Genomic DNA, 12,350 nt, shown 5'->3' with positions numbered 1-12,350 from the left:
CACGGAGCAAGGTCCCCCTGCATTCACAAGGCTGCGGCCCACCCTCCTTCACCCATAGCTATGTGCACACCGGCCCTGCTATGTGTGCGTCTCATTACGCTATGTAAATTGCTGATATGTTGTGTACTGTCTTACAGTATTCCGCTTTAATCCCGTCAGTCTTTGTGGACTCGCTCTGGTTGTTACAAGAGGAGCTGTTCTCAGCAGCAGGTGCTGAGGGGAAGAGAAAGGGAGAGAGGAAGGGAGGGAGGAAGGGAGGGAGGAAGGGAGAGACTGAGGAGAAGGGAGGGAGTAAAGGGAAGGGAGGGAGAGAGTGACAGAAAAGAGACACACAGGAGAGAAACAGGGGGAAAGGAGAGAGAGACAGAGGGGAAGCAGCCAAGGAGGGACCACAGAGAGCCGTCTCCCCCGTTATACTGGACGTTACACAGGTAAGACCAGTCCTGCTGGGAATATGTATGATTGGACTGGGGCGTTCTGCTTCGGCAGCATCAAGTAGTGCCATTCAGCGTTTGCTACAACTCTATCCTCTTTTCTTTCCGAACCCATGCTTTTTATGTATGGCAGATGCCTTCTACAGCAGATACTCTGCTTAAGGCTAAAGCATCAGAAATCCTTAAGGCTAAACCCCCCACCCGTCATTGCATAAAGCTACGTTACCGCCATAAGATTACCATACGTTTCCCATAAGATTAGTAGGTGATTTAACCAGGAAAGCCTCATGGATAACTCTCTGTATATGATTGTAAGGTACTGTCTATAATTATATGATCATGGAAACCCATGCATTATCAGGGTCTGCTTCTTGTGTTAGGAGATTCAATGCTTTGATCTACTCAGAGATGTGATTTGGAGAGGAGAGACAGATGGTGAACATGGATCTGCCTAGGAACATGAATCTAGGAATGAAAAAATACCCCAGAGGCCATAAACATTCATTGTGTGAGAAAGCATTGTAGTTTTATTATCTTCAAGGCTAGATGGCTTTCAGCCTATTGGATGGCTTATGATCCATATGCAATTCCGAGAAGCAATTGCCAATAATGAATCCAACAGCTCACACTCGAGTTACACTGTGTGCTCTATGTAACAGTCTTGTGTCTTATATGTCCGATATTGTCACAATTTATTCTGACAATTCCATTACAATTACTGCATCTCCACCAGTCTGTGGATGGGGATTACATAATTCTATCATTCCCACTGCCATCTTCATTCATGTTTCCTAAAACTGGGATATCTGAGGTCAGTTTCTCAGGCTTTTGGTCTTTCAGTAGGGAGGAGGATGGGAGTGGTGGAGTGACTCTTCAATGCTTCAGGTCTGATGCAGCTGGCTACTGATCTCTAAATAATATGGATATATCTATGGAAATGGACCTGCTTACCCCATAGGGTAGAGACAGAATTTTCTAGCCTTTATATGGTATATATATATATATATATATATTTCATGCAAGAGAAAATATAACACAAGAATGATGATTTTCAGGAGGAGGCATGACTCTGTAAGAACAGGTGTTCGGTGAAGCAATGCTGGATCTTCAAGTGACATTGTACCTGAAATGATGTTTTGGGAATAATCATACAGGTGTCAGTGTTTGCTGAGTATGGCATTAGTAACTTTGCTGGAATGTATCAACTTTGACTGATGAATTGACTGATTTCCAAAAGTAAAAATCTGAGATGAAAGAGTGGGACAGTTGCCAAGAAACTTCTGTCTACCGTCTTGTTTCTGGCTGTATAAAGTTTTACGTATGTGTCTTATCCTGACGTCATTTACTTGTGTCCTGGATAGATTTTCACAGCTTTCTTATGAGAAGTAATGTACAAATAATGTATTTCTGATAGTCTTTTTTTAATGAGTTTATAAAAGAGGAAATTTGGGCAGAGATGGGCTCATAACTGCATGTTCTTTATATGAAGCCAACCATGCTTTACTGTGTGCTCCTAGAAATAATCCGAGCACATTCCCTGCCAGCAAGATGCAAGAGGCTGACATTACATAGCGACTTCATGTGAGTAACGTCTATTGAGGGTGGGTGAGGTGGATACTGGAACTCTGGGGGACATCTATGTGACCCTCTAGAAAGCTGTGGATGATGGACTGCAAACTGCAGTATCGGACTTTGATTTTGATGTATTTCAAAGGTACATATTAATATGGCAGAATAAGGCCTGGTTTCCATTTATCTGACGATTACGTTGTTCTTTCCCTAAGCAATGCTTTTAAAATTCAGGAGTAAAACTGACAGCACAACTAATCTCACTGTTTTCTATGGAGTCGTTTCTGGCACCTGGCGTATTAATTATTGTGCCGAAATGGTGATTGACTTAGATCAAAAACCTTTGCACAGAGGCCTTGATTCATTAAGAGTCTTGATGAAGGGGCGTGTTGGGGTCAGAGGCGCCGGATTCATTCTTAATGAATTAGTGGCATGCATCTTTGTGCGCCTCGACACAAATCTCGAATGTTTCTAAGATAAGGTGTGCCACAGCCCATCATGAATTAGATGAGAGGACGTTACCACACCCTGCTCCGTCTCAGCATCGCCCATATTGGCAAAGCTGCCCGAAGCTGGACTAAAAAAAAAGTCACAAAAAATGTGCAACTTTTCAAAGTGTTTTAAGGCAGATCATAAACACTTTGAATCCAGTTGTGAATGTCAGACTGGAACAAAAGGGCACTACTTTGTCATTTATCATGTTTGAAAGATATAAGTTTGTACTAGTCTTATCTATGAAATGTTGTTTGGTAGATATTATCACTACAGATTGAAGAAAATAATTACTCACCTGTTGTAATGTATTCAGGGTGAAAATGGCCCACCAAATCCCATTCTAGTGGATCAAGGCTCTTATACAATAATGGGCTCTTATTATAACAGGGCTTAAAAGATCACAAAGTGGAAGATAACCCCGTTTGGGACTAACTTTGAAGTCAAATATAAGTTTCTTCTTGAAAAAATGGCTATTGTAATAAAGTAGAGTTTATAAATGGGAATATCTATTTAAAGAGGGCCTGTCACTTGCTCAAAAAATTTAATTAAATACATTGTAAAATCCTTTAGCTCCCCTGATTCTGCTGCTTTTATCCATTTTGTACTTCAGTGCAGAGATATTCACATTTTTGCTATTGGAGGGTATCATTATTATTATTATTATTTATTGTTATAATGCTATTTATTGCATGGTGCTTTACATGTGAAAAAGGTGGTATATATAATAAAAAACAAGTACAATGATCTGAACAATACAAGTCAGCGACTGGTATAGGAGGAGAGAGGACCCTGCCCGTGAGGGCTCACTATCTACAAGGGATAGGTGAGGATACAGTAGGTGAGGGTAGGGCTGGTCATGCAGCGGTATGGTGGAGCGGTGGTTACTGCAGGTTGTAGGCTTGTCGGAAGAGGTGGGTCTTCAGGTTCCTTTTGAAGGTTTCCATAGTAGGCGAGAGTCTGATATGTTGGGGTAGAGAGTTCCAGAGTAGGGGAGTTGCCCAGGAAAAGTCTTGTATGCGATTGCGGGAAGAGGAGATAAGAGGGCAGTAAAGCAGGAGATCTTGTGAGGATCGGAGGTTGCGTGCAGGTAAGTACCAGGAGACTAGGTCACACATGTATGGGGGAGACTGGTTGTGGATGGCTTTGCTTGCTGCCAAACTGACTGTTTATTTAGCGTCTTCTCTGAAGGCATGCGCTTTCACCTCTCCTTCCCAGACATTGCCAATCACAGCTCAGCAGCGTCTGAGACTGTTGGACTGCTCATCATATGATGAGCTATGATTGGCAGCATCTCAGAGGGAGGGGTGAAAGTGAACACCCCCAGAGAAGACTCTAAAAAAACACCCAGTTGATCTGCAAGCAGAGATTTCACATAGTGCCCTCAAAAAGCAATGAATGTGAATATCTCTGTAATAGAGCGATGCAGAGCAAAACTGAAAAAAGCAGCAGAATCAGGAGAGCAGAAGAATTTTTACATGGTATTTAAATCAGTTTTTGTGAGCAAGTGAGAGGTCCTCTTTAATGAGCTTTTTAATGTAAATTATATTATAAAAATGGACTAAAGTAGAAGTAGTGAGCCCTGATATAAGTGAGTTTTCCATCTAAGACAAAAGGAATATGAAATTCAATAGGCAGTGGAGACAAACAATTTTAACTTAATACACGATGACTCTATGATGTGGATGAGCGAAGATGGATTATGTTTTGATTTATTGTTTAAGCAGTTTAATAGAAGTCTAGACACAGAAATAACAAATTCAGAAGATATTGGGCAGCCCCAGAGAAGTCCTGGAGCAATAGTAGGACAGAGGAGGAGCAGAGGAATCAGTTAGGGGAGTATTTGTGAATGAAGTCTGACTTGTGTGTGAGATAAAAGGATTGGATGACAAAATTATAAGGCTTTAATTCTAGTGCTAATTGGAGGAGACTGGCAGGGAGTAGTGGGAGGGTGGTTGGTGCTTACAGTAGATTTCATGGCGATTTAGATGACTGAGAGTCTAGATAAACTAAGCTGTTAAGAGGATATTGCAGTAGTCAAGATGAGGTGAGAAAGAGGTGAATAACTAGAAATGTGTTGATTCATGACTCAGAAGGGTTTCTATCTTTAATATTCTGGATAGGTGGGAATGGGTGGATCCGGGAAGAAAAATTCTTAATATAAGAATTGAAAGAAAGGGACCTTGACTAAAGGCTGCATATAAACTGGCTAAACAACCGCCGATCTGCTACAATCAAGTCGATCTGCAGACTTATATTGACCTGTTTAGCCAGGCTGACCGCACTTCCATGAGCACAGAGTGATCATTAATACGATATTTCGGAATGCATGAACTATGGTTAATGGCAGCACATCTCCTGCTTACTGCCGGTATGAGTGATCCAATGCATTTTGCTCGTTCGTCGGGTGGTTGCCAGTCTGTGTACACATAATAATAATAAATAATAATAATAATAACAAATGATAATCTAGAGATGAGTATTTCTAGGATCACTTGCTCTCGATTTTCATCTTGCCTAAATGGGTCCTTAGAATTTCATGTCAGATATATCTTAGCAGCGTCAAGGGGGTTTCTGCTGTAGGAATCACTGGTGGCCTATTGACTCGTCCCCAGAGCCGTGGTGTACTCGGCAGCCGGGCCTCTGGATTCCAGTGGGAGATATCACGGTGGCTGACCCGATCCGTGGCCCAGGGCGGTCACCAAAAAGGGGATTATTTATAGGGGATTTGTAAGGTGTTCGTGATGCCACCTGTGGAATGCAGCTAAAGGGAGCCGCCGCTGCGGAGCAGTCCTCTGAGGCAGATGTTAGTTCAGCTTATGATGGAACGGCTCCCCACAGGTGGAGCGGGCCTCAGGGCATTGTGGGGTAATGGATGGTGGTACAGGGGAGAGACGGCCAGGATGGTTCAGGGAGAAATGACGGACACTCACACGGGGGTTCGCTTCAGTATCTTTACTGGTGTAGTTGCAGGTATGGTCCAGGGTACTCAGTAGGCAGGGTGCACTTCTGGACTCTCCCCAGTGAGCGGGTATAGGGCCTCCTGATCCGTTGCTTCCACTTGTTAAGCTTCTGACCTGCCTGGAGCTAGGCCTGGCTTAATTGCTGTCTCTCTCTCTCTTGCACCTGCTGACCTGGTGATAGGGCCTTCTTTTGGAGATCACTCTCCCTGGACTCTGGGGCCTCCGTGACTCCTAGCCCTGGTGCTGTAGTCAGCGTTGGTCGACCTGGGACTTGTAGTCCTCCAGGTGTCCGGTGGTCCATACTGGGTGTAAAGGACCCTGTAGGCGCGGACCCGGTGTCTGGTGTATATTTCGGGGTGAGCCTGGTACGCTCCTCTGCCCCCTTCAACTCCTCTCTCCTTTCTTCCTTGCCATTGGCCACACTCAGGGCCCTCACTACGGCAGCAGCAGACGAGTTGCGTCTTCGCTGCTCTCAACGTCAGCACGCTCTCAGACTCTCTCTCTATCTGAACCTAAAACTGAGCTGCCTGGCTCCACCCTCCATATATATATCCCTAACGGGCTCCCTCTGCTGGTCTGAGGTGGTAGGGTGGAGGTCTGTGAATGTAATGAGGGCCTCTTGTGGAGAAGTCCATCCATGCACCCTATTGGGTTCTGTGGCACCTGTGCGTAGCAGGGCGCCACACTATGATCACAGTTTATCAGTGCCATGACATAACATAGTGTTGGTATAGTGTGTTCTTTCAAGCATTTGTAGTGTAGTACTTGACAAAATTCATCTAACGGCACAGCTATAGGTGGTGTAACTACAGCTGATCACAAACATGAGATTTTTATCTGCAGAAAGTTGTCAGACCCACATACATTGGGTGAGATTTGATGAGAATCTGACTTCTGTGGTGGTCATACACATACAATTTACAGCAGAGGATCTGACTTATGTGGCGGTCATGCACATACAATTTACAGCAGAGGATCTGACTTCTGTGGCGGTCATACACATACAATCTACAGCAGAGGATCTGACTTCTGTGGTGGTCATACACGTACAATTTACAGCAGAGGATCTGATTTCTGTGGTGGTCATACACATACAATTTACAGCAGATGTTGCTGGATCTGCCAATTGTCTCCAGAGAAATATCACGTTTATGGCTAGCTTATATGAAAGCTGGTTTTCTAAACTAGACAATCTTGTTAAAAGGAATCTCTCAGCAGGTTATTGCTACCTCATCTGAGAGCAGCATAATGTGGGCAAAGAGACCTTGATTTCAGCGATGTTTCACTTAGTTTACTGGGTGCAGAAATTGTGATATAACCAGAGTTTTTAGATATAGCAGGTAGCAGAGCTCAGAAATCTGCTCCCGCCCACACCCATGGTTAACAGCTTTCTGTGTACATTGTATATTGACAGTAAGCTGCACATGGGAAGCTAGTTCAGCAGTGATAATCTCTTGCTGATAAAACACTCATTGTATTGAAACTACAGCACACAGCCCAGTAAGTGATACTGTGGCGCCCCTGAGGGTTCGACCGCCACAGGGATGCTGCACTTCTTTAATGGAGTGTAGTGTTCCTCCTCTGAGGTAAGGACAGTGTGATAGTCATGATCCAACCTTTGCATCCAACACCACACTTCTCCACCAGAGGGAGCTAGTATGCACTAGGTGCTGCTCCACTGGTTACAGGGAGACTGGGGAACACAAAGTGGTAGGAACCAGTTAGTGGGTGAGGGTGGAGGACTTACAAGTTAGTTACGCTTCAAATCTAATATTTAATGTAAGGCCATCTTGGCTCTGGGTTCTCTGACTGTTCTTGACTGATGCCTGACAGTACTCGGCTGTACTATGGCTGTACCCTGACTGGTGTCAGAACGTGATCTCCTACCCTGAAAGTGGATCCTGTGTGGGCCTGCAGGGGATGGAGACACGGCCCTAGGCCTTGGGATCATGGGCAGGCGGGAGATAAGGACTATCTCAGCCCGGTCGAGAACCATGAGCAAGAAGGCCCGGGAGCTCTAGAGTGTGGCTCCACAGCAAATGGGTCCCGGGGAGGATGCAGACGGAGCGGAGTACGCCACCTGTCCTCGCCTAGCTGATCTATTCAGCGGGATTCCGGCTGCAAGAGGGGTACCAGCCCCCGACACCCGACCTCGTCACTCCAAGTCCTGGTTGGGAAAGCCCGGTAGGCCCAGAGGATCCCACCGGGCATCGGATGGAGAGGAATTGCCACCTGTGCCCTAGTTCTGAGAGGAGCTCAGAGGGAGACCCGGCCTATTTACACACGCACAGGCGGGAAAGGGAGAGGTCTGTAGTGCAGGAACACTCTGGTGTAGGGTCCCGACTGAATGCTGGACTTCCTCGGAGGTAGTCGGACCCCCGTCCCTGGTAGCCGCAGGACTCCGCGGGGAGCAGGGAGTCGCCTTCCCGCTGTCGTCTCTAAGTGAGTAAAGCCTTGGAAGTTCACCCCTATGGCCTCCGGACTGTTCATTCTGCGCCATGCCATGCGACGCGGCGCCCGTACTCCCCGCACTACTACCCCCCTTCCATCCTGCCTACCTGCCCCGAGGCCTTGCTCCGCCTGTGGGGAGCAGTGAGAACTTTGGCCGCCGTGACACCAGGCCTCGGTGGACTGCAGCAGCGCTGGTGACCCTTCACCAGGCACCACAGGTGGCGTAGTCGTTAAATAAGCCACTCAACCTGGATGAGCCCACAACATCTTCCTTTTCATGTGACGGCCCTGAGCACGGGTCGGGTCCGGGCCACGGCTGCACCCCATCTCTTCATCACAAGACCCGACGCCGAGTCCCCCCATCACCCAGGGTAAACTCAAAAGGGGCTCTTTCGAGAATCAGGCGTCACAATACATTGTAGGAATCAGGGTCTCTGGCTGTACTTCATGCTGCCCTCAGATTACTTAGCAAAAACCTGCTGACAGATTACATTTAAATATGAGCATCAGTGTGAAACCCTAAAATATTTATACTAGTGATCATCCAATAAACAGTTTTTCTGAGACCTTGATATCACTGGCCTTTGGGACTGTCCATGTATACCAGATGTTTGGGGTCCAATACCCAGCACCTCCATAAATCAGCTGATTAAAAGAGATGCATAATGTCAATACCAAATGTATCCAATTTCTTTCTACAACTTTTGCATCAATCAAAGTCCCATACTATATTGCTTCTCCAAGGATCTGTATAACTAACTGCAGTTTTTATTGGTACCTTTTGGGGGCACTTCCTGTTTCATTTTTTTTTTTAAAAACTTGAACAAAAAAAACAAAAATGGAATGTTTTTTAGTGTTTTTTTTCCAATACAGAATATATAGCACTTTTGTTTGATACTAAGGTTGCTTATGACTGCTGGATACCAATTAGGTATATTTTCTTATGTTTTTAATTAATTATTAATGTTTATTACAGTAACTTTAATTTTACTTTAATTTTTTCAATAACTTTATTTTTCTCAATTTTTTTTATATGTATCTTTGTATGGGAGAGTTTCAGGGTATCATAGAAGTACAAAGATGGCAGCTCTGAGCGCTATCATTAGGATCCTGACTGTCATGGAACCCCATGAACATCTTGGCTTAGACACAGACTAATAGACTTATATCCACTGGGGGCCTTTGTTTGGACCTGTGCCACTACTGACAGTGACATCTGTGGGAGGTAAATGGAGGGAATCAGAGTTATCTCTGATCCTGGCTGTTGCAGCAGAGTTTCAGCTGTACTGTACTTTCATGAAGCTACGTGTATACCTGCGGTACCGTAATTATATGGCAGATGACATCAATGGGTTACAGAGATAATAAAAGCTTGCCTCCATTTGCTCTATAGTTGAATGTCATCTATTGCAAGGTAAAGGCTAACCTGTGTTCTCTAAGGAAATTACTTACGTGGAGATCATAAAATCCTGCCACTATGATCACAATACGATCTTCTAGTTTTCTCCAGGAACACTTACATTTATATGTGTGAATAATATAAACAACTCTTTAAATTGCTCAGAATATATTTGTCAGCTGTCAACCAGGTTATTAGCTCCAATTAAAAATCATTATCTTTGTCACATATTCAATTGAATAAAGTGATATTTATTCTACACTGGTATTATTGAGAATTACAGCAATGCCAGCGCATTAAAAAAGATCTTGCATTCATGCGTTCGGCTTGTGTGCCACACCAATTACTGCTCGGTGGCTGGGCATTTTTTAAGTTAATGGGAATCTGTCAACAGGTTTTTGCTACCTCATCTGAGAGAAGCATAACATAGGAAAAGAGACCCTGATTCCAATGATGTATCACTTAGTTTACTGAGTGAAGCAGTTGTGATGCTATAACAGTTCTTAGATATAGCAATGTAGCAGAGCTGAGACTGCTGACACACTACAGCTTTCTGTGTACATTGTCTATTGACAGTGAGCTGCTTATCACAGAGGGGGCGTGGTCGGACAACTGCTCACATGAGCATCAGTCCTGAAAGTGATCATTTACAGGTGATAAAACCTTAATTGCTTGGAAACAAGAGCACACAGCTTAATAAATGACACATCGCTGAAATATGTGTCTCAGCTGCTACATCATACTGTCCTCAGATTATAAAGCAAACACCTGCTGACAGATTCCCTTTAAAACACATTTAAAGAGTAATTGTCATGTTAACCTATATTTCACAAATCAATAGTACACATGAAAATAAGCAACTTTTTAAAGTACTTTATCAGAAAAATCTGCTTCTTTCTCTTTCTGGATTGGGCTTTCGATTCATGAGTAGAATCTGTATTCAGTGAAGACAGACTTTCCCATTACTGAGATAGGGGATGACAGTTAGTACCTTTAAAATTTTATGGCGAGGGGAGGAAGGAGGAGCTGTAGGCAGACACAGTTCTCCGTAGAACTTCATGAGCACCAACTGTAATTTACTATCTGAGTAATGGGAAAATCTGAATTCACTGAAAAAAGATTGCACCCATATTTTGAGACTGAATGATCAGTTTAAGTGGAGATAGAAGCGGATTTATATAATAAGGGATATGACAAAGTTTCTTATTTTCACGTGTTCTATCGATTTATGGAAAAAAGATGCGTACTCTTTAATGTTGGGAAAACACCTAGTCATTGTCTACACTGCAAAACCAAGGTAATTTATGGTAAACCCATGTTTTGCTATGCGATAAATGCAAGGCAAGCTACCACAAAGTGTGAACACAGGTTAAATTGATATACTTATAGGGGTTTTCCCTCCAATGCCATTGATAACCTATCCAAAAGAAAAAACAAAAATGTATTTCTTACTGAGGCCCCACCAATGAAACTTCCACCCATCACTGCGATGTTGTTTCCCATTAACTAACTCTTTTTACCAGAATGACTAATAAGTTTGAATGGAGCTTGAGCCCGTGCTACCCCTAGAATGGAGGAACAGCGCATGAGTTTGAGTTCTGCTTGAAAAATTCTCACAAATTTTGAGTGGGTCTGGAAATTGAGTGAACTCAGGACACCCGTTTTAATGACTAATAATTTAGTGTCTAATAATTAAATATTTAATCAATGGTCCTGTGGATACTTGAAAGTATTTCTTGAAGAAAAGTAGTGGAAATAAAGTTTTACATAGTCAAGTGTAGAAATAGCACCACCTTGTGATCAAGTGTATGGACAAGGAAATATTCTGCCTTCATGACAAATTTCTGTAAAGTAATTAATCTATTCTTAATATTTATTATATAACTGTCTTAGGCCAATTTCACACAGTCGTATTTTGGTCATTATAGTATATGAGTATATGAACGTGAAAACCAGGAGGCGGTGTAAAATATCAAACAAGTAGAAATCCTTCAATTAAACCTTTTCTTATTTATCATCTTGTACCAGAATTAAGATTCCGTGACCAGTTATATTTTAGAGTGATGTATTTGGAGGTATTTATAACTTATTAATTACTTTGAATTACATTTTCTTCTGTAAAGGGAGTAATAGGGTAATTATTTTGCAATATAAATAACATAATAACATTACTTTTTTCGGTCAGTAGAACCAGTGCGGTGCCAAATTTTTATTGTTTTTTTTTATCTTGTACTAGTTTTGCACTTTAAAAACACTTTAAATAATGTTTTTGTATCATCAAAACATTTATATTTTGCTATTGATAAACCTGTTTTATGTGAGATGGCAATACTTTTGTGTATGTTCGACTTTTTGATTGCTTTTTATTCTGCTTTCTGAGCAGCAGCATAAGCAAAATCAGCAATTTAGGATGTTTTAACTTATTTTTTAACTAATTTCATAATAGTCTATGATTGTCCATTTGTCAAAGGCCTCCAGTAAATGTATATCTCTGGAAACTCCAGTAACAAAACTGTTTATATGTGGACAGTTATCATTCTAGTTCCTTCGGACAAAGAACCACTCAGCTTGGAAGAAGACAAGGTAAATTCCCTGTCTGGAGTCCTGAATGATGTGCCCTTGGCAGCTCAGCTCGGACTTGAACTCTTTCTGAGGTCATGTATGAAAAGCCCAGGGTGATCCGGCTTACAGGAGTATAGAGACCCTGGGATATAAGACACATATACAGTAAGGTGAAAAGTAATGGAACACTTTACAATACACCTACAAGAATGTTTATGACATCCCATTCTAAATCCATATACAGTACAGACCAAAAGTTTGGACACACCTTCTAATTTTAAGATTTTTCTGCATTTTCATGACTATGAAAATTGTACATTCACACTGAAGGCATCAAAACTATGAACTAACACATGTGGAATTATATACTTAACAAAAAAGTGTGAAACAACTGCAAATATGTCTTATATTCTAGGTTCTTCAAAGTAGCCACCTTTTGCTTTGATGACTGCTTTGCACACTCTTGGCATTATCTTGATG

At 42.6% G+C, this 12,350-nt stretch overlaps 1 protein-coding gene across 2 annotated transcripts in view; it reads left to right on the top strand.

The window, feature by feature from the left end:
- The first annotated feature begins 276 nt into the window (after positions 1–276).
- SMPD3 (sphingomyelin phosphodiesterase 3) overlaps positions 277–12,350 on the top strand; it is a 309,603-nt gene continuing 297,529 nt past the window's right edge. For both annotated transcript variants that reach the window (XM_073659311.1, XM_073659312.1), the window contains exon 1: positions 277–431. The gene's annotated coding sequence lies outside the window, so the exon portion shown is untranslated. The remainder of the gene's footprint in view (positions 432–12,350) is intronic.

The sequence above is a fragment of the Phyllobates terribilis genome, unplaced genomic scaffold (genome assembly GCF_046119375.1).
Source record: "Phyllobates terribilis strain yellow unplaced genomic scaffold, ASM4611937v1 Scaffold_13__5_contigs__length_258822181, whole genome shotgun sequence".
Taxonomy (NCBI): Eukaryota; Metazoa; Chordata; class Amphibia; order Anura; family Dendrobatidae; genus Phyllobates; species Phyllobates terribilis.
Note: the sequence above shows the minus strand (reverse complement) of the source record. Positions and strands in the feature narration are given on the sequence as shown.